This window comes from Lissotriton vulgaris, chromosome 5, assembly GCF_964263255.1.
Source record: "Lissotriton vulgaris chromosome 5, aLisVul1.2, whole genome shotgun sequence".
NCBI classification, from domain to species: domain Eukaryota; kingdom Metazoa; phylum Chordata; class Amphibia; order Caudata; family Salamandridae; genus Lissotriton; species Lissotriton vulgaris.
This window is the reverse complement of record NC_141693.1, coordinates 1,399,284,487-1,399,310,952: the sequence shown is the minus strand read 5'-3', so window position 1 is coordinate 1,399,310,952 and position 26,466 is coordinate 1,399,284,487. Positions and strand designations below refer to the sequence as shown.

General features: G+C 42.9%; 1 pseudogene; it reads left to right on the top strand.

Annotated features, from left to right (window-relative positions):
* The first annotated feature begins 16,539 nt into the window (after positions 1-16,539).
* Positions 16,540-26,071, top strand: LOC147712657 (small ribosomal subunit protein uS10 pseudogene; annotated as a pseudogene).
* The last annotated feature ends 395 nt before the right edge of the window (positions 26,072-26,466 follow it).

Sequence of the window (26,466 nt, the reverse complement as noted above, 5' to 3'; positions counted from 1 at the left end):
TGTATTCAGTAAGATATTTTTTATAAGCCAGTTAACCAATCAATATTTTATAAAAATAAACATCCATTTACACACTTTTTTAAACATTTATTCGTCCATCTACCTTTACAAATACATATATAAAACATATTGATTTTTCAGAAAAAGACACACATTCACTGGCTGGTGTCATGAGTGATGTCACTGACCATGTCATGAGTGATGTAATATGTGACGTCATCACCAGTGCATTGCAGGCGCGCAAGTTATAGTGAGTCCAACTAACTATAACGTGGAATTTCAATGGTTTTATGTCAGTAAAATTTCTAGCTAACTATAACTGATGTGAAACCTATGGTTTTTTCAGTAAATTTAATAGGTTTTTTAAATGCTAATTCCTAACTATAACTGGTGTGAAACCTATGGTTTTTTCAGTGAATTTCATAGGCTTTTAAAATGCTAATTCCTAACTATAACTGGTGTGAAACCTATGGTTTTTTCAGTGAATTTCAAAGGTTTTTTAATAGCAAATTTCTATAGCTATGAAATGTAATATTTTAAAAATAATGAATCCTATATTGTATATTTATGGAATACTAATTTTCTTTATGTATATTCATATTTTTTTGCTCTGGAGTGCTCCCGGTGCGCGTACCGGGGCGCTCACCGGTGAGCGCAGTATTCCGGCGCGCCCCGGTACGCGTACCAGGGCGCGTCCCGGTAGCGCACCCGAAAAAAAAGAAAAAAAATTATGAAAGAGTGAGCATGAAGAAAAGGGACAGAGATGTTTGACCTCTCAATACACCAGCTTATCCGGTGCATTATTTCTTTAATTGACTTTTTCTTAACCATTCAAATTGCTTCTTTCACAAAACACAACCATGCACCCTAACTTTTAGTTTTCAACTATCTAAATCCACCAATCATTGCTTGTGATTCAAGAGCAGGGAAACTCCACAATTATTTTTTTGTAAATTCCTACTGTTCCAACTGCCATTTCATTCCCACACTTCATCTGACTGCACCAGATCCTTCTCTCACCATGTATTCTGTCTGGATTATTGGACATAGCTACATCCACTGAGCTCAAAGGTATGCAGCTAGCAGAAATTTTCACAACCTTGATTTATCAAATGTGGAAATTAAGTGGATTGGCCAGAGAGGATTGAGATGTCAGCAATTGATACCATTGGTGAAAACCTTTTTGCATCTGCCAAACCCTGACCTCTTAATAGTGCACTGTGGTGGAAATGACTTGGGCACTTTAACTGGGGTAGGTCTGGAAATGCTTTTAAAGGACACCTTTGGTCAATTGATGACACGTTTTCCACAAACTGCCTTGGTATATTCCAATATATGTCAAAGACAGAAATGGAACTGGTCCAACCAATTTTGTCCACAATTTGAGAAAGCACAGAAACATGTGAATAAATCTGTTTCTGCTTACATGAGAGACTATGGAATGGGTTCAATATACAACAATAACTTGCGTTACAACATGCAAGATATCTACAGAGGAGATGGTGTGCACTTCTCAGATGAGGGGAATAGAATATTCCTCCTGAATTTAAGACTGTGCATTGGAACCTACTTGTGGGTACCTAAATCAGACACAGAACCCAAAAGCTCTTTTTAGGGATACCCTACCTCTGATCACTCAAAATGATTATTTTACTCGAACTTTTTTCACTTTTTTTCACCAAAGTATGCACCCCGATACGCTCCCCGGTGCGCTCCCCGGTGTGCGTACCGGGCGCTCCCCCGCGAATTTTTAAAAAAAAAAATATTTTTTTGGCCTACATAAGCCTCCTAAGCCCCCCTCAGAAAACCTAGGGGGTCAGGGGCTGTCTACCGTGCCCCCTTCTACCCATTCCCAACGTTGTTTGTCCTCCATCTTGTGTCTCAATTGTACCGCAACACAAGATGGCGGACTCCCGTAGCACTCCCAGTGCGCGTACCGGAGCGCGCACCGGTAGCCGCTCCCTAAAAAAATGTGGGAAGTTAATTTTCATAAAAACCACAGGAGACACTTTCACCAAATATAGAATAGGCCCTACTACATAGCAGTCCCTACCATTTACCCAAATTTGGTGGTATTCCATTGAGCCATTTAGGCTGTAGCCCTGTCTATATATCCTGAGGTAAATTACATGACAAAAACACATATGAAACTGTTGGGATTTACAACCAATTAAAATGTTACTTACATGTTGTACTTTTATGTGCTGACATTTGATTGGTTAAGGACATGAATATATTTGAAAAATGAGAGGGAAACACAGCCATTTTGACTAATACTACCTGAGGTACATTTGGAAAGAATTTTGACAGAAAACTTCAACTACTTTGAAAAAGGTAAGTTGTTAATTTGGAAGGGGAACTATGTTATGCACTTTAAGTTAATTTGGGAAAACGTTTTCTGATAGTTATATACTGTCCCTCTGTAAGAGTTAGAGATTGAGATAGACTTCTCTGTTATAATTATGGATTGAGTTAGGCTTCTCTGGTATAATTATAAATTTACTTAGGCTTCATCACATGCACTTTTTAATAGTTCTACTTCCTGCCTGAAACCATACACTGCCCAAAAATGACTTCACTGTTAAAAACTCAGAAGTACCTTTCTGAACTTAAACCCAACAGTACCCTAACTCTACTGATATAGTTATTTTGTATGCAATTTTCAGAAAGAAAATGGAAGGAGAAAAACAATCAACTGTTATTTCTTTTGAAGTAAAGGTGGAAAATCCAGAAGAACAAAAAGATGAATTTAATTTCATGGATGACTCTTTGGACCAACAGTTACTAGAATGTTTGGAACAAATAGAATCATGTACTAATGATTATGAGGACATTCTAGACAATATTATGTTAGAAGTTTTATTAAATTTTAAAAAAGAATCAGAAGAATACATTTATATTGTTTGAGACATTATTCATTTTAATATGTAATTCATGAAGTAGTACCAAAATGATTATATTATAAAGTGAGACTTATAGTATACTGTGCAACTATTTTGTGTTACATAGTAAGTTTACTCATAGTTACTACCTTTCTCCCACTATATTATCTCCAATGTGTATTTTACATCTCTTTTTCATCATAAGGGAGCAGGATAGATTACCCATGATCCCCTAGGACTTCTCAGGGAGTGCTTAAAGGATCTGTTTCTGCTTTCCTGACAGACTATGGTATGGATTCCATATACCACAATAACTTCTATAACAACATGCAAGATATCTACAGAGGAGACGGTGTACATTAAATTTAAGTCTCTGCATTGGTACCTACATGTAGGTACTTAAATAAAAAAATAAAAAAACAACAAAGAATATTTTTTTAAAACAGCGACTTTTTTTTAAAACTGTCATTCTTTTTCCCCATGGTATGCTCCCATGTACGCTCCCCGGTGCGCGTACTGGGCGCTCCCCCCGTGAAAATCGAAAAAGGGCTCTTTTATGGCCCCCACATCAATCCTAGGGGTTAGGGGGTCTACCCTGCTTCTTTTGGTCATTTCCCCCATTGTTTTTGCCACCTCTTGTGTCTCGATCCTACTGAGACACATGGAAATTAACATGGGGAAAACACGTTTTGGGACCCCCCTTTTATCTCGGCCCCTGCTTGACAAATCCCCCCCAAACTTTCAGGGAAGGACCGGAGCGCCGCGAGGCAAATTTAAGGAAATTTTCAGGCATATTCCTCAACCGGCGCCAAAGTTATTCACAATAGAATGTTGAGATTTTGTATTGAAAATAATCCTCACTATAACTACCTACTGGCGACCGGTAATATATATATATATATATATATATATATATATATATATATATATATATATATATATATATATATATATCGCACAATTTATACGTTTCACCTAGCCGTCGCTCCACTCATCTCGGGTGCCTCCCAAGGCGGTGGTGTACCGCGTATACTTTGAAAACACAGTCCGCTGAAATCAAGTCAGCTAACAAACAGGAGCACGCTGTAAATCCGTTTTCAATGTGTTATTCCATAAATAAAAATCCCCCTTCCAGCATTTGACAGACGCGTTTCACCGCTCTGGCTTTGTCAATGTCAATGACTTTGATAAAGTTTCACCATTATAAAGTGCACGTGAAATTTTAAAAATCCTAGTGAACATAAAAGAAGGCTACTTAATGTCCCAATACATGATTACTGAGTCGGCCATCTTAACATGTAATACATTAAATGTTGTGGAACCATATATGAACTATAACTCATGCACCCGCAATGCTCTGCTGATGACATCACATATTACATCACTCATGACATGGTCAGTGACATATGAAAGAGAGGGTTTTGAGAACGGGAGCCAATTCTTTAAGCAGGTCCTGCACACGTGGCCCCAATGGAGCATGTAAAGTACGGAGGGTGCAGTTCCTAAAGGAGGGAAGGGGATGGGAAAGACAAATCATTTGTCATGTTGCCCTCACACACCCCGAGAGGTGTCATGCTTCATCAATGGGCCTTGCTCCTCGTCGGGCCGGTGCTGCAATGCTCGACGGGCTCACCATTTCCAGGGCTCTTTATCGGAGATCTTTTTAGGAAGCCGTAGGGTGCGTGCGGGGTGGGGGCACTGAGGTAGTGTGTGCACAAAGGTGGTGGTTTTAAAATAGGGAAGGGACAGTCCTGTACAATAATTTTAATTTTCATGGTAGTAATAAAAAAATGGATGTCCTATTGCGATGTAATGTTCCTGGTGGACAATCGCTAGTGTGAGGTTGACATGTTTCGTGCCTAAGTGTTCCTAGAGGAATTGGGTGGAACTTCTTCAGGACCTATGGTATGTGTGGTGCACTACTAAAGACAGGTTCTGGATTGGTGGAAGGTAGCCTGTCTTGGGGCCCTAATAGTCCTGTACTGGGCACTGTTGTGACCTAAGAAAGGGAACCAAAAGGGGAAAAAACACGACATTGTGTTAGAGCAACGGGGGGGGAACAAGGGAAGCAGGGGTGGTAAACATGAGCAGGTCTATGCGGTGCAATTGTTAGTAGCACAGTGACTCATGCAAGGTAAAATAACTATGTAAAGTAAGAGGCCAGGGAGGCCATGTTAGGTTGGGGGTGACCTTGCAAATGAAACAGTTAGGGAAACTGGTCTGTAAAGCTGGCCAACTAGTACCTGGTCGGTAGATGAAGGAACCAGGGGCCAAAGTTAGATAGAGGATCATTGTTTTCATTAACAAAACTGTAGTCGCATAGTTTAATGTCATCATTGAGTCCTTGTGTGTGGGTAGACAACTTGAACACCCAGCGTTGTTCTTTTTTGAAAAGTGCGTCTTTGTCGATATTTTGGTAATGCTCCAGAATCGTCCATTCAAGGTCGTTGGGAGAGTGACTTGCGTCTGAAAAATGTGTGTACAGCCTTGTTGTCATCTCTCTGCATTGGATATTGCTCCTGTGTTCAGAGATTCTGGTTTTTCATGGATCGAGTAGTCATACCGATGTAACGGAGTTTACAAGGGCATGTTAACAGGTAAATACAGTTTTTTGTGTTGCAGTTGGTGTGTTTGGTTTGTCTGCATTCCCATGTGGCAGACAATTCAATTGTTTTGGTAGCAGTAGTTAAAGGATAGGCCACACAATGGCCACAGGTGAAATGACCTGTGACTGGTGGTAGACCCCATAGGGTATTGGCGTGTGTTAGCTGTGGTCTGGGTCTGGTGTTGACCACCATGTCTTTGAGGTTGGAAGTTCTTTTGAAAGCGAATCTGGGCTTCTCAAAAGATTTTTCACCCGCCTGTAGGATGTTCCAGTGCTTGTTGATCACTATTTTCAGGAGGTTGGTTTCAGGGGTATATGTCGTAACGCAAATAAGTACTTGAGTTGTGGGTTTTTCTTTTTTCTCTCAGAGCGTATTCCTAGCCCTCTTCTGAGCATTCTTGATCTATTTTGTTGGATACTGACGATTATGTAGGTTGGTGCTCAATTTGGAAGCCTGGTGTCTAAAGTCCTCTAGCTCGGTGCAATTGCGCCTAAGTCTGAGGAATTGCCCATAGGGTAGGTTCTCCTTGTAATTGTAATTGTAATTGTAAAATAGTTTTTATAGAGCGCATGCTATCGCTCCACGGAGCATCTTGGCGCTGTAAAAACCGTAGCCTAGAATGGTGGGCCGGAAATACTACTCACATCACTTTCAAAGTACCTGAAGGTTTATTTGAGCCTAGACTAACTGTTTACTAGCCGTGTCTGGTAGATTAAAAATCCAGGTTTTCAGGGCTTTCCTGAATTCGATTTCAGTGGGGATTTGCCGTAGGCTTTGTGGGAGTTTATTCCAGGCTTTAGTACCAAGGACGGCAAGAGATCTTCCTCCTTTGGTGGCTAATCTAAATCTGGGGACTGTTAGGAGACACATGTCTGATGACCTCAAGTTCCGACTTGGTATGTACGGCTTGAACCGTGGGAGCAGATATTTAGGCCCTTTTTTGTGGTATGCTCTAAAAGTAATTACCAGTATCTTAAAGAGCACTCGCTTGTGTATGGGGAGCCAGTGCAACTGCTTTAAGGCAGCAGAAGCAGAAGATCTCCTTGGAAGATTAAGCACCAGGCGTGCAGCAGCATTTTGGACAACCTGCAACCTGTGCAGGGTAGATCTGTTCACTCCTGCATATATGCTGTTGCAGTAGTCTAAACGTGATGAAATTAGTGCCACTGCAACTGTCTTCTTTGCTTCCAAAGGGATGAAGTTGAAAAACTTTCGAAGACCACGTATGATGTTGAAACACGATCCTGCCACTGCATTCACTTGTTGTTTAAAACAGAGTTTTTCATCAAATCTGACTCCCAGGTTACGTGCGGATAGTACTGTTTTTGGCGGGATTTCCTCCTTTGGGGGCCACCATAGCTGGGGGGAGAACAGATTTTGGGGACCCACAGGGAGAATTTCAGTCTTGCCCGTGTTACATTTCAGATGGTTAGTCTTCATCCAGTTAAAGGTAGCGGTGAGGCACTTTCCAAGATTCTCCTCCGCTCTTGTAGATTTGCTGTCTAAGACTAAGATGAGCTGAGTATCATCTGCGTATGATACTGTATTGATGTTAAATGATGTTATTAGCTCAACTAGAGGTGTCATATATAGATTAAACAGCACCGGGCTTAGCCTTGATCCCTGGGGTACACCTGTTGGATTAGATTTTTTTGCTGATAAATACTGTCCAAGGACAGTAGTCTGTTTCCTATCCGCAAGGAGATTTTCCATCCATGCCAAAGCCGTGCCCCCTATGCCCACCGTAGTTAAACGGTTAATCAGTATCTCATGTGAGATCGTGTCGAAGGCCGCCGACAGATCCAGGAGAACAAGGACTGCCCTGTCCCCCTGATCCATGGCGGCCCTCAGTGTCTCTGTTGTATAAAGGAGAGCTGATTCCGTTGAGTGGGCGGCTCTGAAACCCGATTGGTTGTGGTGTAAAAGATCCTCATCCTCCAGAAATTTGGTCAGTTGTTTGTTTACAACTGCCTCGGTGAGTTTGAAGAGAAACGGTAGTAATGAGATTGGCCGTAAGTTTGATAGAGTGGTGGGATCGGCCATCGCTTTCTTCTGTAGGGGTTTGACCGCCGCTAACTTCCATTCCTGAGGGATTTTAGCTGATGTAAGAGAGGAATTTATTATGTTATTAATAATCGGGTTCACTAGGTCAATCAAAGAGTGTAGTATCTTGGGGGGGCATGGATCAAAAGGTGAACCGGATCTTCCAGTCAAGATTGCCTGGCGGCTGTCTTCCAGACTAATTGGCAGAAATTCATTCAGCTCCGCCTTTCTGGTATCTGGGTCTGAAGTTCCTATTTTATATCTCAACAATGGTGTGGGGAAGGCTTTTGTGAGATCCTGGACCTTTGCCTCAAAATAGTTCGCAATGGAGTCACAGAGGGTCTGAGAGGGGGGAATGTCTTGTCTGGTAATCTTAGGATTTAGAAAGTCATCCACTATTTTAAAGATCTCCTTCTGCTTATTTTCTGCCGACAAGATTGCCTCAGAGAAGAATGCTTTTTTGGCGTTCTTAATCAGCACATGATACTGATTTCTTGCTTCCTTGTAAATTTGTCGTTCTTCCATTGTGTATGAGTGTCTCCATTTCCTCTCCAATAGTCTGACCTCAACACGCTTGTCTCTAAGAGATTGTGAGAACCAGGGTGCTATTTTTTTCTTTTTCTTAGACATGTTCTTCGATCCTTTAGTGCTAATTTGTTCTAGGCTAGTCGTAATCCAGTGATTAAAGATCTCATTATCTACCTCAGTGTCCCCCGTCAGGGTGGGTTTGCCCTGTATTATAAGATCCTGAAAGTCTGGATCCCGACTAATTTTGCTCCAGTCATATTTATTTTGGGAGGGTACAATTAGCTGCCTTTTGTTCGCTGGTTCCTTTGTTATAGTTAGTTCCAAGGGAATCAGCGAATGGTCAGTCCATGTCTGGGGGCATGGTTTATTTGCCTTAAGGGTCATTAGATTTGTACAGATACAGTCTAACATATGACCAGCTTCATGAGTAGGGTCTCTATTTAGTAATGATAGCCCCCACATATTGAGAAGTTCTTGAAACTCCCTAGTGTTAGGGTCAGTAATTGTGTCCAAGTGGAAGTTTATATCACCCAGGATAGTAAAATTTGCATATTTAGGGATGATATTACTGAATGTTTCGGTAAAACTCTCCAGAAACTCCTTATGAGAACCGGGAGGGCGATATAACAGAGCTCCGGAGAAGATATTAGATTCATGTGTGTGAAGGCAAAAACCTAGACACTCTGCTCCTTTTACGTCAGGGAGGTCGAAGGTGGTACACTTTATGGAATCTCGGTGCACAATAGCAATTCCTCCTCCTTGTTTAATTTGCCTGTCAGAGCGTTGGATATGATAACCCTGTGGTAAGGCGTTGACCACATCGGGGGTGCACCAGTCCTTCAGCCACGTTTCTGTGATGAAGAGCCAATCAAGGTCATTCTCTTCGATCATATCGTGGATATGTGCGGCATGTTTGCACATGGATCTAACATTGATTAAGCCTCCCTTCATAGTTTTGGAAGGTCGAGGTGTGGTTTTACAGTTTTCAGGGAATGTAAGCGGGCCGCAGTAACTACACTTAATCGGACCCTGACAGTTAGCAACATTTATGGTATTTAGACATTTCTCATTAGGAATGTTTAATGAGAGTAGCTCCTGTCTAGTGAATGGAGTTATAGGAACATATTGACCAGGGGGAGGGTCCCTGTGCCCGGCCGTGACACGGACGGGCACAGACAGGCTTACCTCTGGCGCACCTCCGGCGCGATTACGGCGCGCCCGCTGAACGCGTCCGCTGCGCGGAGCCATGGCCGTTTGATTTTATACCGGTGACTCATCCAAGATGGCCGCCGTAGTCACTTCCACCCGAGTCCCTGGAATCCCAGCCCTAAAATCGGCTGTAAATTCTGGGGGGAGGCAGCGCTTGCTAGGTAATTAAAACTAAAGTGCAAATGTGCTTTTAAAAATGTAATCTACACCCTTAATTCGGTGCGATTTTGGCGTCGTAATTAAATCGGCGCGCTGGTGCTGGGGAGGGGAGCGGACACACAGGGCAAGTACTATAAATGCAGAAAAGGTTTCAGGTTAAAAGAGAACTGCCCGGCTCAAGCCTCAGGCGAAATAATGCTGTAGTCTCGAGAAATGAGCTCCTGCCTGACTTTTATACCGGTGACTCACCCAAGATGGCCGCCGTAGTCACTTCCACCCGAGTCCCTGGAATCCCAGCCCTAAAATCGGCTGTAAATTCTGGGGGGAGGCAGCGTTTGCTAGGTAATTAAAACTAAAGTGCAAATGTGCTTTTAAAAATGTAATCTACACCCTTAATTCGGTGCGATTTCGGCGTCGTAATTAAATCGGCGCGCTGGTGCTGGGGAGGGGAGCGGACACACAGGGCAAGTACTATAAATGCAGAAAAGGTTTCAGGTTAAAAGAGAACTGCCCGGCTCAAGCCTCAGGCGAAATAATGCTGTAGTCTCCTTAAGGGCTTTAGGGTGGAAGCTGTTGAATTGCAAAGGGCAATGGCTATCAGTGGGCTTTTTGTAAGTTATGGTAGATAGTTTGTTGGGATTTTCTAACCTGGAGGTCTAGGAAAGGTGCCTCACTGGTGGAACTGTGGGCTGTGAAAGTCAGATAAGGGTTGAGACCATTGATCCAACCAAGGAGCGGTGTGTTGGTATCCATGGTTCCTTTCCAAAAAAAAAAGATATCGTCTATGTAACGACGCCACAGCAGAATGTTGGTCTGTAGGGGTTGGTGGTGTTAAGAATGTGTTTGCTCTCAAAGTCTGACATGTAGAGACATGCCAGACACGGGGCAAAAGTACTCTTCATCGATGTGCCCTGTGTTTGATGGAAAAGGCTGTTTTCTAAATCGGAGGAATTCTCTGTGAGGGCAATAACAGCGCACTCCATTATGAAGGCAATTGGTGTCGGGGAACTCCAGGTACATGTGTGTAGAATGGACTCCACAACCTCCAGGGTGCTGAGTTGCGGGATGTTTGTATGCAGAGCTTCCACGTCCAGTGTCAACAGTACATCTGGCAGGAGGCCCTGTTCGTTGGTGGTCTCAATAAGTTTGAGGACATCTCTGGTGTCCTGGAGAAATGAAGGATTGCCGCGTACTAGGGGCTGGAAAAAGTAGTCGCAAAACTTGGACAGCGTTTTGAGGACAGAACCAATCCCAGAGACTATTGGTCTCCCAGAAGGGGGAAGGATCTCTTTGTGTTTTTTTGGGTAGGGTGTAAAGGTAGGGAATTTTTGGGTTGGTCTGAAATAGGAATTCTGCCTCATGTATGGTGATCCAGCTTTGATTGAGGGCTGCTGTGACCAATGAATTGATTTTTGGTCAGCGACATTACTGATGACATCACTGATGACATCATACAGTGAAAGTGTGTTTCTGTAAAGTTGAAATATTTCTCGTATATATGTATGCCAAGGTGCATTGAAGAATGAGTGGATTTACAAGTGCCTGAATCGATTATTTAGTATTAGCATGACTGACTGTATAAGTGAGCAATTGAAAGTGTCTTACTGATTGCAAGGGTTAGTGACTAAACTGTGTGAAAGTCTGTATTAGTCTTTAAGTTAGTGTGTAAGCGGCCGCATGGGTTGGTGAGTAGCTACATGAGTGTCTATATGGGTTATTGATTTGTTGTCTGAGTATCTGCATGGGTGCCTGAGTGTCTATGTGGGTGGGTGGGGGTATGTATGACTCTGTGCATAGATGTCTGAGTGGGTGAGATGGTTTTTTCAATGAATTTCTAGAGTTTTTTAAAATGCTAATTCCTAACTATAACGTCTGTAAAACCTATGGCTTATTCAGTGAATTTCAAAGGGTTTTTTTAAATGTTAATTTCATATTTTAATACTTGTAAAACCTAAATTTTTTCTAATTGTTTTTTAATATTTTGCAACTATATTATCCTTTTCTTTACTGTAAAATTATGTAATGTTTTATATCTTCCCTAAAAAATAGGCATATCAAACTTTTTTTCTTTTTGAGAAAACTACAGTCCCGTACCAGTAGTCTACCAACCTTGATCAGCACGCAAATCCTATCCATCACATTTAAATGATGCGCATTTTGTATCCGACAGGTTTGTGACACAACATTCCGCGTACTGTGGTATGCGACCTGTATCCACTACCAAGTGGGGCGTTACGTCATGTACGTACGGGGTGGTACCCGCTGAGCGTTCTGAATGCGACAAATGCATGCTGCCACGCCCTGTGTTACATCATAGACGTATGATATTGTGCTGCATACGCGATTCCCTCATTTTGTTTTGTCTCAAAACTATATCTAAATAACTTTAAAGTGTATATGAGAGCAAGCGATAATTAAAAATATTTTAAACATGTTTGTGACACAACATCCCGCGTACTGTGGTATGCGACCGGTATGCACTCCCAAGTGGCGCGTTACGTCATGTACGTACGGGGTGGCACCTGCTGCGTGTTCCGAATGCGGCGAATGCACGCTGCCACGCCCTGTGTTACATCATAGACGTATGATATCATGCCGCATACGCCATTCCCTCATTTTGTTTTGTCTCAAAACTATCCCCCAGATGCATCAAAGTTATGTTTTGCAAATCATTAATAGCGAATTTTAAGGAATCGCTATTAAAAACTCGCAAAACGGGATGCATGTAGGAATCGCAATGGTATTTGCGATTCCTACTGATTCCTTATTTGCGATTCGGTAATTGCTAATCGCAAATAAGGAATGGCTTTCCCATTCATTCCTATGGGCCTAAGGCCTAAGGCCCATAGGAATGAATGGGAAAGCCATTCCTTATTTGCGATTAGCAATTAGCGAATTGCAAATGTGCCGCAATTTCAAGGGTGCCAGGGTGTCCAAAGAACACCCTGTTGCACCCCTGAAATGGTAATGTTCACTGGTGTTGCGCACACACGTCCCAAGGACATGTGTGTGTGTAATATACATCTTAGAAAAATGCACTAAAGTGCATATTTCTAAGTTTTTGCTTTTTACCACGTAGTTTGGATTTGCGGTAAATAGTGACCCCAGATTGCGAATTCGCAATCTTGGAATGGTTCATGCATTGCATTTAAGGAATCGCAATTTACGACTCCTTAAATGCAATCACAATTTGAGAACTCGCAATTATTTGCGAATTCTTAAATTGCGAGTGCATGAACCCTTGTTGCATCTCAAATGCCATTTTTGCGGGCGCAAACGGACTAATTTTGCGATTTGCACCGTTTGCGCTTGCAAAAATGCTTGATGCATCTACCTGTATATCTAAATAACTTTAAAGTGTATATGAGAGCAAGCGATAATGAAAAATATTTTAAACAGTCATATATTTCTAACTGTAATAAACTTATATTATAGTAAACATATTTTCTCAAAATCACATTGGGTGCGATCTCATTGCGCACTGGCTGCGCGATTGCTATGTGACCATAAAAAAAAATTCATTAGTTCATAACATATCCCATTGTAACAGTTCGAAAACGCCACCTATTTTAGACAATATCTGTACCACATTTCATGAGACACACCTCTTCTGCTTAGAGTGCTTTGTTCTAAACTTTTAGCAATATACACATATCTTACACTACACACAACATGCAACCATCATTTTCATCAATATTCATACTCTCTAAAGTAGCCTTCCACCTGTGATAGCCATACACCTAAAAGTTACATTACCGAAATGTTCTTCAATGCCAGAGGTAACATGGTTGCATACGCAGTCCACAGCACAATGTAATATAGTACGGCCGAGAGGCAGTATTATGCATAGATAATGAACACAGGGACACAGATAGATAATGGAACTGGGTACGGGCACGTGCGCTCGACTCCTTTTTATTACCAGGGTGACATATCCAGTGACGTCTGTGCTGGATTCGTATGGGGTGAGTGTAAATCAGCCTCCAGGGAATGGTTGCTTCTAGCATCAACTACAACAGTAATCATTGCATCACACACAGAAATTCAATATTAAAAAATCATTCTTTTTGCTGCAGTAAGGTAGAGACAGTAGATGTGAAATAATACAGAAATAATTCTATTGTAAAAGAACCACAACTTGTGGTATACTGGCACACAATCAACAGATCTGAAATAATACACAAAAAGATTGTATCATAAATGCTCCATCAGTTCTAGTGCACTCACATAGCCACATCGAAAGCATTCAGCATGTGCACAGCCAGCGATAATGGGTGCTGTAGATAGTCCGTACTAGGAGCAATATCTGTTGCCATCAACACTGCATCATCTGCAATAGCGACTCAATCTGAATTGTGAACACTGTGTCTGCAGTGTTGGCCACAGAGAGCGGTCAGTAATGACCCACAGCTACATAAGGTGACTTGAGTGGCATTGATTTAACCTATACAATTTGCAATACGTGAAGCAAAAAAAACATGTGCAGAGCCTGCAATAATGCATATGAGTGGTGCAGACAGAGCGCACTGGAGCAATGTCTTTTCCTACAGGACTGAATCATCTACAATACTGACTCAATGTAAAATGTAAACACTGAAATCTGCAGTATAGCCCAGAGAGAGCGTGCAGCAAGGGCCCACAGCCATGTGGCATTGACTTGAGCTCTACAGTTTGCAATACACGAAGCAGAATAAACGTGTGCAGAGACTGCAATGATGCACTTGAGTGGTGCAGAGAGTACGCAGAGGAACAATGTCTTTTCCTACACAACTACCTCATCTACAATACCGACTCAATCCAACTGTGAACACTGTTGTCTGCAGTGTTAATTGAAGGCAGTCCTCATACACACAACCATCAAAACTTTTTCTTACTCCCTCTTTACAAAAGACAACAACATAAATTACATAAAACTCTACAATAAATAAATCAAAACAATTCGAATTGGGATTTCATCTGTCCACAGTCTACACTATTCACTGTTCCTTTGGACTTGCAAGATGAATTTGGTTATTTTAATAAACCTACAATTCAACTATAAAAGCTTCTTCAAGCAAGTATACTATAGCCTTATAGCCTGCCGTAGCAGGCTATACTGGCTATTAAAGGCCCTCTCTAACATTAAAGGCCCAGGCCGAAGGCAAGGGCCTTTAACAAGAAAGAGGTACTTTAATAGCCACTATAGCCCAGCTACGAAGGGCTCTAAGGCTATTTGAACATTCTGCCACTAGAGGGTAAAATGTTCTAGCAAACAAAAGGAAAGCCTTAAGAGAGCGCAAGGGCATTGGAATCCCTTCAGGCTCCCTGAAGCATTTGTTCACAGCCAGAGCTTTGAACAAAAAAGCTTTGCAATGTTGGAGCTCCAGGCTTATACAATCCTTTATAAGAACGGAGCTACTCCATTGTTTTCAGTGGAGCTCCCAACATTCCAATGTTCTAATAAAACAATATTGTGTATGTTTCAGTAGACGTTCTAATTACTTAACTACTGGATTCTGTAATTAAACTATCGCCACTCAATCTAAATTGTGAACCCTGCGAACCGCAGGCTAGACCAGATGCAGTGGTCATTAACACCTCAGAGCCACATACCGTTGGATTCGAAAGCACAGAGTTGGTTGCACCTGATCAGAGGGGGTACACAGAAATCATCACAGACTTTAACTTATGACATCCTCAATCATGTAATCAAGACCCCATTTCACTGTTTGCACCTGCTGTACCATAGTATACTCCACCGACTAGTGTCAATCAAGCCCAATATTCATGTGCAGCAGTTAGCTATGGAAGCACAGAGTGTGATGCACCTCAACACACGAACTTCTGAGAAAAGCAAGCAGCAGGTAATATCGGACTTGCAGCCTGATTCATCAAGCTGAAATCGGCTCGCAAAGGGTCAGATTCTGAGAATCTGGCCCTTTGCGAGCGCTATTTTTGCATTTGGGATTCATCATCCCAAATGCAAAAATCGGTAATTGCTAATTAGCTAAATTGCGAGGAATTACATTTAAGGAATCTCTATTTGAGATTCCTTAAATGCAATTCATCAACCATTTTTAAATTGCTAATTCGCAATTTCGGGCCGCTATTTACCGAGAGGTCAGACCTCTCGGTAAATAGCAAAAACTTAGAAAAATGCTTTTAAAAGCATTTTTCTAAGTTGCATGTTGCGCACACACATGTCCTTTGGACATGTGTGTGTGCAACACCTGTGTGAAATTTCATTTGAGGGGTGCTACAGGGTGTCCAGTGGACACCCCTGGCACCCTTCAAATCGCAATCTTATTTGCGATTAGCTAATTGCTAATCGCAAATAAGGAATACTCCCCATTCATTCCTATGGGCCTTTTGGCCCATAGGAATGAATGGCGAGTTATTCCTTATTTGCGATTAGCAATTAGCTAATCGCAAATAAGGAATTGTAAGGAATCGCATTTTTATTGCATATTCCTACATGAATCCCGTTTTGCGAGTCCTTAATAGCGATTCGCTATGAATCGCTATTAGGGCCTCGCAAAACGGGAGCATGATGAATCAGGCGGATTGTCCATTGTGGGATCAAAACACTGTTCCACTGTTGGAACCTAGAGTTGGTTCCACCTGGTCAAAGGAAGTACCTTCATCTCCACTCTCAGATGCAGTTCTAACATCATCCATTGTGGGATCAAGACACCATTCCACTGTTGGGACCCAGAGTTGGTTGCAGCTGGTCGAAGGGAGTACTTTCATCTCCACTCTCAGATACAGTTCTAACAATGTCCATTGAGGTATAAATACACAGTTCCATTGTTTGGACCTACAGCTGGTTGCACCTGATCGGAGGGGATACACACAAATCATCACAGACGTTAACTTCTGATATCCTCATTCATATAATTAAGACCCCGTTTCACTGTTCGGACCTGCTGTACCGCGGTGTAGTCCAGCGACTGCAGTCAACCAAGCTCAATAATCATATGCATTAGTTAACTACGGAATCACAGAATCTGACGCACCTCAATGAAAGGAGTTTAGTGAAAAAAGCGAGGTCTGCTGATCTTTTTCCTGGCTCACTGCTGTTCGTTCGTTTCTTATTTACAGGACAAATAAGTCGGTCAGGGAGCACAATAAACATGGCATTTAAAGACGCCGGCAAAGCACCTGCGGAACAGGAAGTAGCTATCCACCGTATCAGAATCACCCTGATCAGTCGCAATGTGAAGTCACTTGAAAAAGTGTGTGCTGATCGCATTTGAGGTGCGAAGGAGAAAATCCTGAAAGTGTAAGAGCCAGTTCGCATGCCTACCAAGACTCTGCGTATTACTACTCAAAAAAACCCTTGTGGTGAAGGTTCAAAGACTTGGGATTGGTTCCAGATGCGTAGTCACAAGAGCTTGATTGACCTCCACATCCCTTCTGAAATTGTGAAGCAAATTACATCCATCAGTATAGAGCCTCAGGTAGAAGTTGAAGTTGCCATTTCAGTGAAAACCAAGCAGAAGGTAATATCGGACACCGTTCCACCGTTGGGAACTAGAGTTGGTTGCACCTGGTCGAAAGGAGTACCTTCATCTCCACTCTCAGATACAGTTTTAGCATCGCCCGCTATGGTATTAAAAACACTGTTCCACTGTTGGTACCTGTTGGACTACTGTGTTAGTAGTATACAGAGCACTCCACAGTGCTGGGCCTCAGGCTGCGCACTGCGTGCCTGTGTTGCGGTACCCAACGTTAATCTCAGGAGCCTTCCGAGCTCGCAGACCTCGGCCCAGGAGCTTCCACTGGCACGTGGTGGGCCCTCTTTCACACACGGCGGTGTCGAATGGTGAACTGTTGAGCTTATATGCGTTGCAGCTGCCATGACGGTTTCTGGATACCAGCTCGCTACAAACATCAATCATGCAGCCACCATCGCTCACGGCTTCAGCCTTGTGGCGGTGTAAGCTGCGCATACCTGCCAGACACGTTTGCTAATCTGGAAGAGAACCACACCCAGAGAAACGTGCCTCTTCTTTAAACCCCTACGCTAGCCTTGCGTACGCCAAGCCAGCTCACCACTCTAAACATTTAGAGGGGGGGAGGCACGTACGCGCTACCATTCCTTAATCTACTGATTGTACTATCATGGTTGTGTCCACTGTTCACTTCACTCAATAGACAATCATTGTATGTTGACATGTACATTTCTGTGCTCTGCATACTCAACTCTGTCCGGCACATCCCCTCAAGACTTTGCATTATATACTTTATAATTGATAATTGCTTACTGCCTTCGGACATACTTTGCTCCCATCTCTCCCCGCATTCTGCATTGTGAGGCAGAGGTGCATGGAGTGTTTAGCATGCTGATGTGAGGGGAGGGGTGCACCTGGGCCTGAATAGGGCTGGGCTTTCCCCACACAATGCTGGCTCCACCCCCTGTGGTGCCTCTGATGTCCTTAGCCTGGCCTGTGAAAAGAGTTCCCTATAACTAGTTGTAGATGGTTCTCACACTGCCTGCACCCTGCTAGACAAAGGATTTCTCAGTATAAAAAGGGGCTGTGTCCCCTTACAAAATGTTCTTGTTTCTGACTTGAATCCTGCCAGGGGTGTGCTGCTGCTCGGGCACAGGTGAAGGCTTGCCTCCCTGGGCACTGCCCAGCCCCTGGATGCCTGATGGACTTGGAGGCTGGAGGACTTTCCTTTTTCTTGGGAGCTGCTTCTTGCTCCACCTTAATCCCTCCAGGACTGCTGCAACCGTTTTGCTGGGCTGCTTGTAGCCCTAGGGACTTGGGGGCTGCCCCAGCGCCTTGGGAGTACTGGCGTTGTTTGAAATGCCCCTGGGTCTCTCTCTGCGCACTGGAGCGCTTTTATTTTCATTTTCTGGCAGAGCGCTGTGGTTACCCCAGGGGGGAAGTGCTCCTGCCCTTTGTGTGCCCCCGAGTGCTTCGTGTGCACTTTATTTTTATACTTACGGGTATACTCCCGTTTTATAGGCCCCTTTGCGAGTGCCCACCTCGCTTGTACATTTATTTCATCTACCGAGGGTGCCCACCCTTCATTATGCCGGAGAAATCACTGCCACGCCACCGCGAAACCGGAAGTCAGGCATCTTCTGCCGGGACGAGGGCGGGGCCTGCAGTCCGGAAGGAAGTCCCGCCCGCCGCCGACGGCCCGAGGAAGAGGAAGTGTGGCCTGTTGCGGGGCTCCCGTGTGCTGAGGGAGCCCCATGAAGGAAGAGGGAGATGGCGTGCGGTCGGTGCGGGGCTCCCGTGAGCTAGAGGGAGCCCCGAGATGGACGACGCAGGAGGTCAGAAGCCCACCCCGCCTTCCGGGGCATGGTGACCGAGTCCCGGGTCCCGAGAGGGGGCCCGGGAGAGGAGGAGGGCGGGGTGCTCCTCCAGAGAAAGAGAGAGTCCCGCAAGCATGGTGCCTCCAGAAGAGAAGCCGCAACAGATGAAGAGAAGCCCCTCCCCCAAGAGGAGCCGCCGGTGAGTAGGTGCGGCTGAGGAGGGGGGACTCTGGGTGCACAATACATGGTGCCTGATCGAGGCACCGTGTCCAGCCTGCATTTTGGGCGGCCCCGTCTGGAAGTGGGCCGCCCCAACGTTCCATTGGACAAAAAGGCCCCCGCGGGGGTCCCACGGTTGGTGGCCATTTTGGGTGTGTTGTCGGCGCCTGGGCAGCCCCACTTGCGAAAGGTCCACCCCAAGGTAGGGGGAAGTGTTGCATCTAGAGCCCGTGTGGGACCAAAGCTTTAAGGGCCATGTTTCTTTTGAGAGCCCCGTGGATCCAACGTTGAGTATAATTGTTTATAGAGGGCCAGTGAGAGCCCAAGCTGCATTTTGGTTGCCAGAGCCTAGGGATCCAACGTGGGGGCACCTCTGATTGTTTAAGGGGTCAGTGGGCTCCTGGGCCACATTGTGTTAGAGCCTAGAGGGCTCCACCAATGAGCAAGTGTTGGCCTAGAGCCTGTGTGGCTCCTACATTTTGGCGCAGTTCTGTTCTAGGGTCAGTGAAGGCCCTGTCGCAGTTTTGTCTCCAGCTGCCTAGCAAGTAGTGGGCAGCTGCACCATTTAGGCGCAATGGAGAGAGTCCCTGGGAGGGACAGAGATGGCACAGTGGTGCCAGGACTGCTACAGCTGCACAGCACTTAGTGCCAGCTGCAACGTTTAGGTTTGCGCCAGTGGCGCACCCCTGACTGGTGAAGCATTGGCAGCGCGCCTTGACATTCTGGAAACAGGGCTCTTTAGTCCCTTTATTGTATGGCCAGTTGGCCTGGGGGGGCTGATAGGTGAATAGGGCGCAAGGCCCTATGGTTATTTTGCGCAAAGTTGCTACCTGCTAGGTTTGTGATGGTAATTGCCTAATGTGAGTTTTGCGCAATTTGATGTGGTGCTAGGAAATGTAATGCATTTAATATGATTTCGCACCTTGATCTTACACCTCTGAATGTTTTAATGCATCATGTGTCTTCCTTGTTCTTACACCTCTGAATGTTTTTATGCATCATGTATCTTCCTTCCCTGCACCTCTGAATGTGTTTTGATGCATCATGTGCCTTGTTATTACACCGCTGAATGTATGTTTTATGCATCATGTGTTTTCCTTCCCTACGCCTCTGAATATTGTGATGCATCATGTGTAATGTGTTCTTGCTGATACCCCTAATTGTATGGTGATACTTAGGTGGTTGTTCTTTCTAGTACAGGTGGTCCTATTGAGGTCCTGGTTCCCTGCGTGACATTCTCCTAAGGTGGTTAGGGTTGCGTAGGTGGTACTTACCTGTTACCAGTGGTTACTGGTTGTGTGCTATATTTGCTCATTTGTGCTACAGTGATTTTATATCCTATATTCTATGTTCTAGAAGTGCTATTTCTACTAAGTGCTGATTCTGACAGTGGCCCATGTGGCCCAGTCCTGTAAATAATCCCTTGTGAATATTGCCCATGCCAGTTGGCACAATGTATATTGTGTGATTACTATCTGATGTGTTTTGACAATACAAAAGTTCTTTTTATATAACCTTGTGTGGAGTTCGTTTTGTGGTGTGCCTAGGATGTTGTTGCTGTTGTGTGCGTGTGCAAATGCTTTACACATTGCCTCCGGGATAAGCCTGTCTGCTCGTGCCAAGCTACCAAGGGGGTGAGCAGGGGTTATCTTGGCGTGTGACTCCCTTGCCCTGACTAGAATGGTGGTTTCTACCTGGCTTTGATGTCAGCCTTAGCCATCCAGAAATAACCAGTTCTAACAGCTGTCTTGAAGAGCATACATAAGTTTTTCTCACAGGTGAAAACTGCAACCACAATGGCAGTCATTTATTACTATCCAAGAATGTCCACCAGCACGGCGCTTCTAAGCTTACAGTCCCCAATCTTGTGTCCTTTCATAAAACGACGCCAACTCCCACAATCAGACCAACATTCACACAGCTTTCTAATGGCAGTTATCTGCTTCTCAATAACATGCACTCCTACAGAATGTGAGCTGGCACAGCGCATGTCCTTACTGTTTCAAACACAGTAACTTCCTGTGGCAATGTCTATTCCCACCCACACAAACTAATTCCCAAACTTCAACTTGACCTTCAATCTAGTTTGAAAACAGATTTCAAGAAACAAACCAAACTAAAAGCGCTTTTGTTCAGAACACAAATCTCCCTCACTTCTGCAAAATAAATTTATCGACTGCAGATACCACTACACTCCCTTTTAAATACAAACCGCCAATTACACTTTGTGAATTGTTACACAATTTTCAATACATGTCACACTCAAGGTCTGGCACACTTTTTTAACACGGTTTCCTACAACCTTCTAACACGCTTTCAAACTGTTCTTCTTTTAATACCACACTACATTAATTCGATCATCTCTGGAATAACAGGAGCAGTGCCCATAATTCTCACTCACTTTACAGCAATCCTACTACTAATTCTACTTCTAGAAATGGCTATGCTCTCTGTGGTAACAACTATGTCCGACAGAATACGCCTCTCTGCCAAGCTACATCAATACTGTAACATAATGGAAAAACGTTTTGGCTACCTACCTCTATCTATTATTGGAGCTATCTACAACATAATATTTATCTAAACTTATGCAATATGTGTACAACCATTGTTTGATTGCAAAACTTGCCCATTTGACTGGCGAATGGATGTATGACTTGCCAACATCCCAACAATCGCTCCCAATATCCAGCAACAGCAGGTAATACATTATCTTGAAAACAATGAACGTGATTGTTCTGGCAGTGGAGAAATGGCGAATGCAATGCAAAAAGGAATAGCAGCGGAATGGGATTACTGCGCAGCCATGAAAGATCTCCTGCAACGTGTGACCTTTCACAACATCGCAGATTGCCTGCCAATTCAAATTGCCGCTCCAACATTCGAGGAACATTACTGTCCCTTCGAGGATATGAATTGGATCGCTTTGCTTTTCTCATACGATGGCAACAATAGCCTCTTGGAACTTTACAAATCTCAAGCCGCTGAAGAACTTCTGGACTGCAATCTCCAAGACTTGTAAGAAACTCACGTTATTCTTCAAATGGATTTTTTTTCATCTTTTTTTTTACGTTTTCCTTTACATTTTTTATAATACACTTCAATCCTACTACTTTCATATATCAACTTTCTAAGTATGCTCAGACATTTGAACTCCATCTCAATTATTGCCCCTTACGTCTCCACTTTAACCAGGGATCGGTGATGTATGGCTCATGCAAATACGCTATTTACTTCCTAAATTAGCCTAAACACAACACCCATTTAGAAACCACGGTTATTCTTTGTGCACACGCATCTCTGCCTCTCTGTTATTCACAAACCCCTTTCACACAAATGTATTCAAAGTCAACCTCTGCTCAGAAACTCACAATAAAAATGAAAAAAGTCGACTTTGTTCAGGAACTGGCACATTATGCTAATCTTAAACTACCTTTATTTTTTTATTATATAATGTATTCATTCATGTCTAATAGCTATTGTATAGGTCACAAAGAACTGTAACATATAATATGCAATTCACTGATAAAGATAATAATGTAAGCTTGACAACAAAGTTACCGAACGTGCTTCTGAGAAGCGCAATGTTTGTATTCATCCTCAAAGTTTCCAATGTGAGTAGAACTAATACCAATTCTGACAAGCACCATATTGTACAACAGATTGTTAACTATTCTACTGTTGATAATTTTCTGTTACAAAAAAGCACTGCCAAGGTACCTAAAAAGTTTGATGATTACATCATGCAATTTCTTTTTTATTTCTTTCTTTTCTTAAAGGACAAGTTGTTATCATATCCTACATTTATTTTTCTTATAGAATGTAGAGTCATTCAAGTGTAATAGCTATTGTTTATGTCACAACTGTCGCAACTGTAACATGTAATATGCAATTCACTGATGCAGGAGCTTACGTTTGAATTCAGCAGAAGTGGTTCAACTTTGCATCAGCCGGATGCCCTAGCTCTGGTACCAGTGGGTCCAATTATGGCACTTAAATAAAGACGCTTTCTATATAATTTTCAAACTCCATCCCTTTATTACAAACAGCCACTCTATTAGACACACCTCATTTCACCATTTTTCTTCTGTGGTATTGCAACATTCTGCATTATTTTCTTCACGATTATTTCTTTATTCCTGCTTCCTAAAACACTTCATTCGAGTCTGAAGACTAGTAGGGGTGAGTAGTTCACTTCCCACTCCCTGTATAGTACAAACGCACACTAACACTACTTACATAGGTATGCTACAGTGACGAGTATCCTACAGCACCCGCAGCACATCACTTTACAGCAATAAATTCACGACTTACACTCACAGTTTCATCTCGAGTCTTCAGACCGGTACCAGTGAGTAGTTTGCTTCCTACTCCTGCTATTCTCTAAACGCATACTAACACCACCTACACACATATGCTAAAACAGCCAGTATGCTACACCGCCCAGAGCACATCAGTTTACAGAACTCAGCTCACAGTTTAGGAGCACGGTTTCATCCCCGAGTTTAGCGGTACCTCACCTCTGCACCATCTCACTCTAGACAATACAGCACTTTCACACAGGTGAGGGTAAATACTTTTGTTCTGCCAGTATGCTACAGACCACTCAGCTCACAGCTTAGGCATACGCTTTCATCCCCGAGTATACCGGCACCTCACCTCACCACCATCTCACAGTGGGCAAAACAGCACTTTCACACCGGTAGAAGTAAATACTTTGCTTCGGCCAGTATGCTACAGCGCCCACAGCACATCACTTTACAGCACTCAGCTCACAGTTTAAGCACACGGTTTCATCCCCAACTTTACCGATACCGCACCTCACCACCATCTCACTCTAGGCAAAACAGCATTTTCACACCGGTAAGGAGAAATACTTTGCTTCTACTAGGATGCTACAGAGCACTCAGCTCACAGTTAAGGCATACTCTTTAATCGCTGAGTTCACCGGCCCCTTACCTCCGCACCATCTCACAGTGGACAAAACAGCACTTTCACACCGGTAGGGGTAAATACTTTGCTTCGGCCAGTATGCTACAGTGCCCAGAGCACATCAGTTTACATCACTCATCTCCCATGTTTACACACACGCTTTCATCCCGGAGTGTACCGGCACCTCACCTCAGCACCATCTCACAGTGGGCAAAACAGCACTTTCACACTGGTAGGGGTAAATATTTTGCTTCACACTCCCTCTACAGCACACTCTAACCACCCTACAGACGTCACAGCAGTCCTACCCTTCTCTTTCCTACTTTTTCCTCCCCTTTTTCCCCTTACTCGCTTCAACTGATTCACAAAATGGCAGCCAACACTTCCTAGTTGCAACCGCTCGCACCGCTCGCAGCCAATCAGCAGCAAGCTCTTGCTTGTAATGCCTCAGCCAATCAGATGGCAGAATTCCCAAATATCGATATCTGTAAATTTTTATATTTCTCAAAAATCACAAAAGTGTGCTTTCTAGACCAAGATCCGTCTCCCTGCCAAATCTGGGGTAATTCCGTTCACCTGTTCGACCTGTATCCTGGTCTAAAGTTTCCTATGGAAATTAACATGGAGAAAACACATTTTGGAACCCCCTTTTTTCTCCCCCCTTGACGAATCACCCCCAAACTTTCAACATAGGAGCTGATATCAACAAAGAATTAGTTTTGAAAATTTCCCAAAGATTCGTTAATCGACGCCAAAGTTATTGGGAATAGAATGTTGCAATTTTCCTATGGTAACTAGGTCCTAACTATATCTAGCTACTGGCGACTATCAGTTGGTAATATATAGTTTATGTATATATATATATATATATCTATATCTATATATATATATATATAGATATAGATATATATATATATATAAACTATTTTATTTAGGGAACTAGCCCATAAAACAAGTCATACAACAAAGCCAAATGAATAAAACACAGATAAAATACATTAGTCCTAAAACAATTGGGTAAAATGCTTTCACAAACAAAGTTTATCTAAACAGTATTGCATTATGTTACAATCAAACAACTAGGATCACATTTGTGATAGTGCATGGGGCAAATAATTCATGAAGTTTATCTATAAAAAGCTGTGCACATAAGATTCATTTAATATAATTCCATGCTAACATGCACTATGCCACATAAGATCAAGAAAGGCTTAAAATAGCAGTTACAAAGGAAAGGAGAACATTTAGGTAAATAACAACTAATTCAGAAACTATATTAAAAATCCTAATGATTTTTTTAGTAACAAAAAAGCATGGAAGCTACCAAGACTAAGGACTATGGAGGAGTGGCTGTCCGTCTGAAAAATCTGGTAAGCCACTTTGAAATGTCAAAGACCCAAGGCAATGCAAATTGTCTTGATCCAGGTCGGCCTTGGTCTTGCAAACGCGGGGTAAAAAAAAATAATAGATGTTCTATGTTCTCAGCTGCATAGTTACTTGGGGGCACAATGTAGAGATTTAGTTAGATTTGGTTTCCATTTTCAGGAAAACGTATTAACCTGCAGTTTGCCCTTAATTTTATAAAAAGAGAGGAGGCCTGAGGTGCTAAATATATATCCATGTATGGTTCCATGGCAGGTACAGTTTTAGTAGATGAAAACTCATACACCAAACCTCCTGGTTTGGCATTGCGATTATATGAATTGGTCTCGATTTCCCAAAATGCCGCTTTAACAACAGTTTTAGTGTTGTTGTTTATCAGTGGGAGGTTGCTACAATACATGATCAAACCTAGGTCACTAATATTTGATTTGATGTGCGGGAGTAATGGGATAAAATTACAATTCCCTGAATTCAATACTTCTTCCACAATTTTGCCCAGAGCAGGAGAGGTTTTAACCCTTTCGATGCTGATGACGAGCTCAGCTCGTCATCACCCACGGGTGTCGTGTGCTGATGACGAGCTGAGCTCGTCATGGTGGCAGCAAAAGTGCAAAATCCAGCACAGGGGGGGAAAACGGCCAGCAGTCATGTGGTTAAAATAGCTTAATCACCAATCCTTTTGAGATGTGTATCAAAAAAGAAAGGAACGACTGAGGTACCATACAGGACCTAAGAACTCTCATTTAGTGCAAACCCTGCAATATGGTCTGTGGAGCACACAAATTGTATCTCATTACGGAAACTTAAATTGAAACATAACCCTTTTCTGCCATTTCAATTAGAGTTTTAATACTGTGTAAGTAATTTGTCAATGTTCCTTATGAACTCTAGGTCAAGCCAAATACTGTTATAGCCCTATGCAAGTTATACCTTCATTTACAATTAAAACGGGGTAACATTAATTTACGTTCTATATTATGGAGAGAATGCAGCCAGATCGAATGCTTTATCATTACACCAGTTCAAAAAGCGATTTCTCTATAACTCGTGCTAGGAAGGAGGTAAAAATTAATTGCTACAGTACAAAACTAACTGAAGAACGTAAACATTAGTAGTCAGCATAGTTTTTACTTTAGAAGAGTGTTCGAAGTGTGTCATTTTCTCACTAAACAGGTTGTTCTGGTAGCCTTATGCCTCTTTCTGTAGCTGAGTCCACCGTGATTCACCAGTTAATTGGTCTCATTCATACATACTC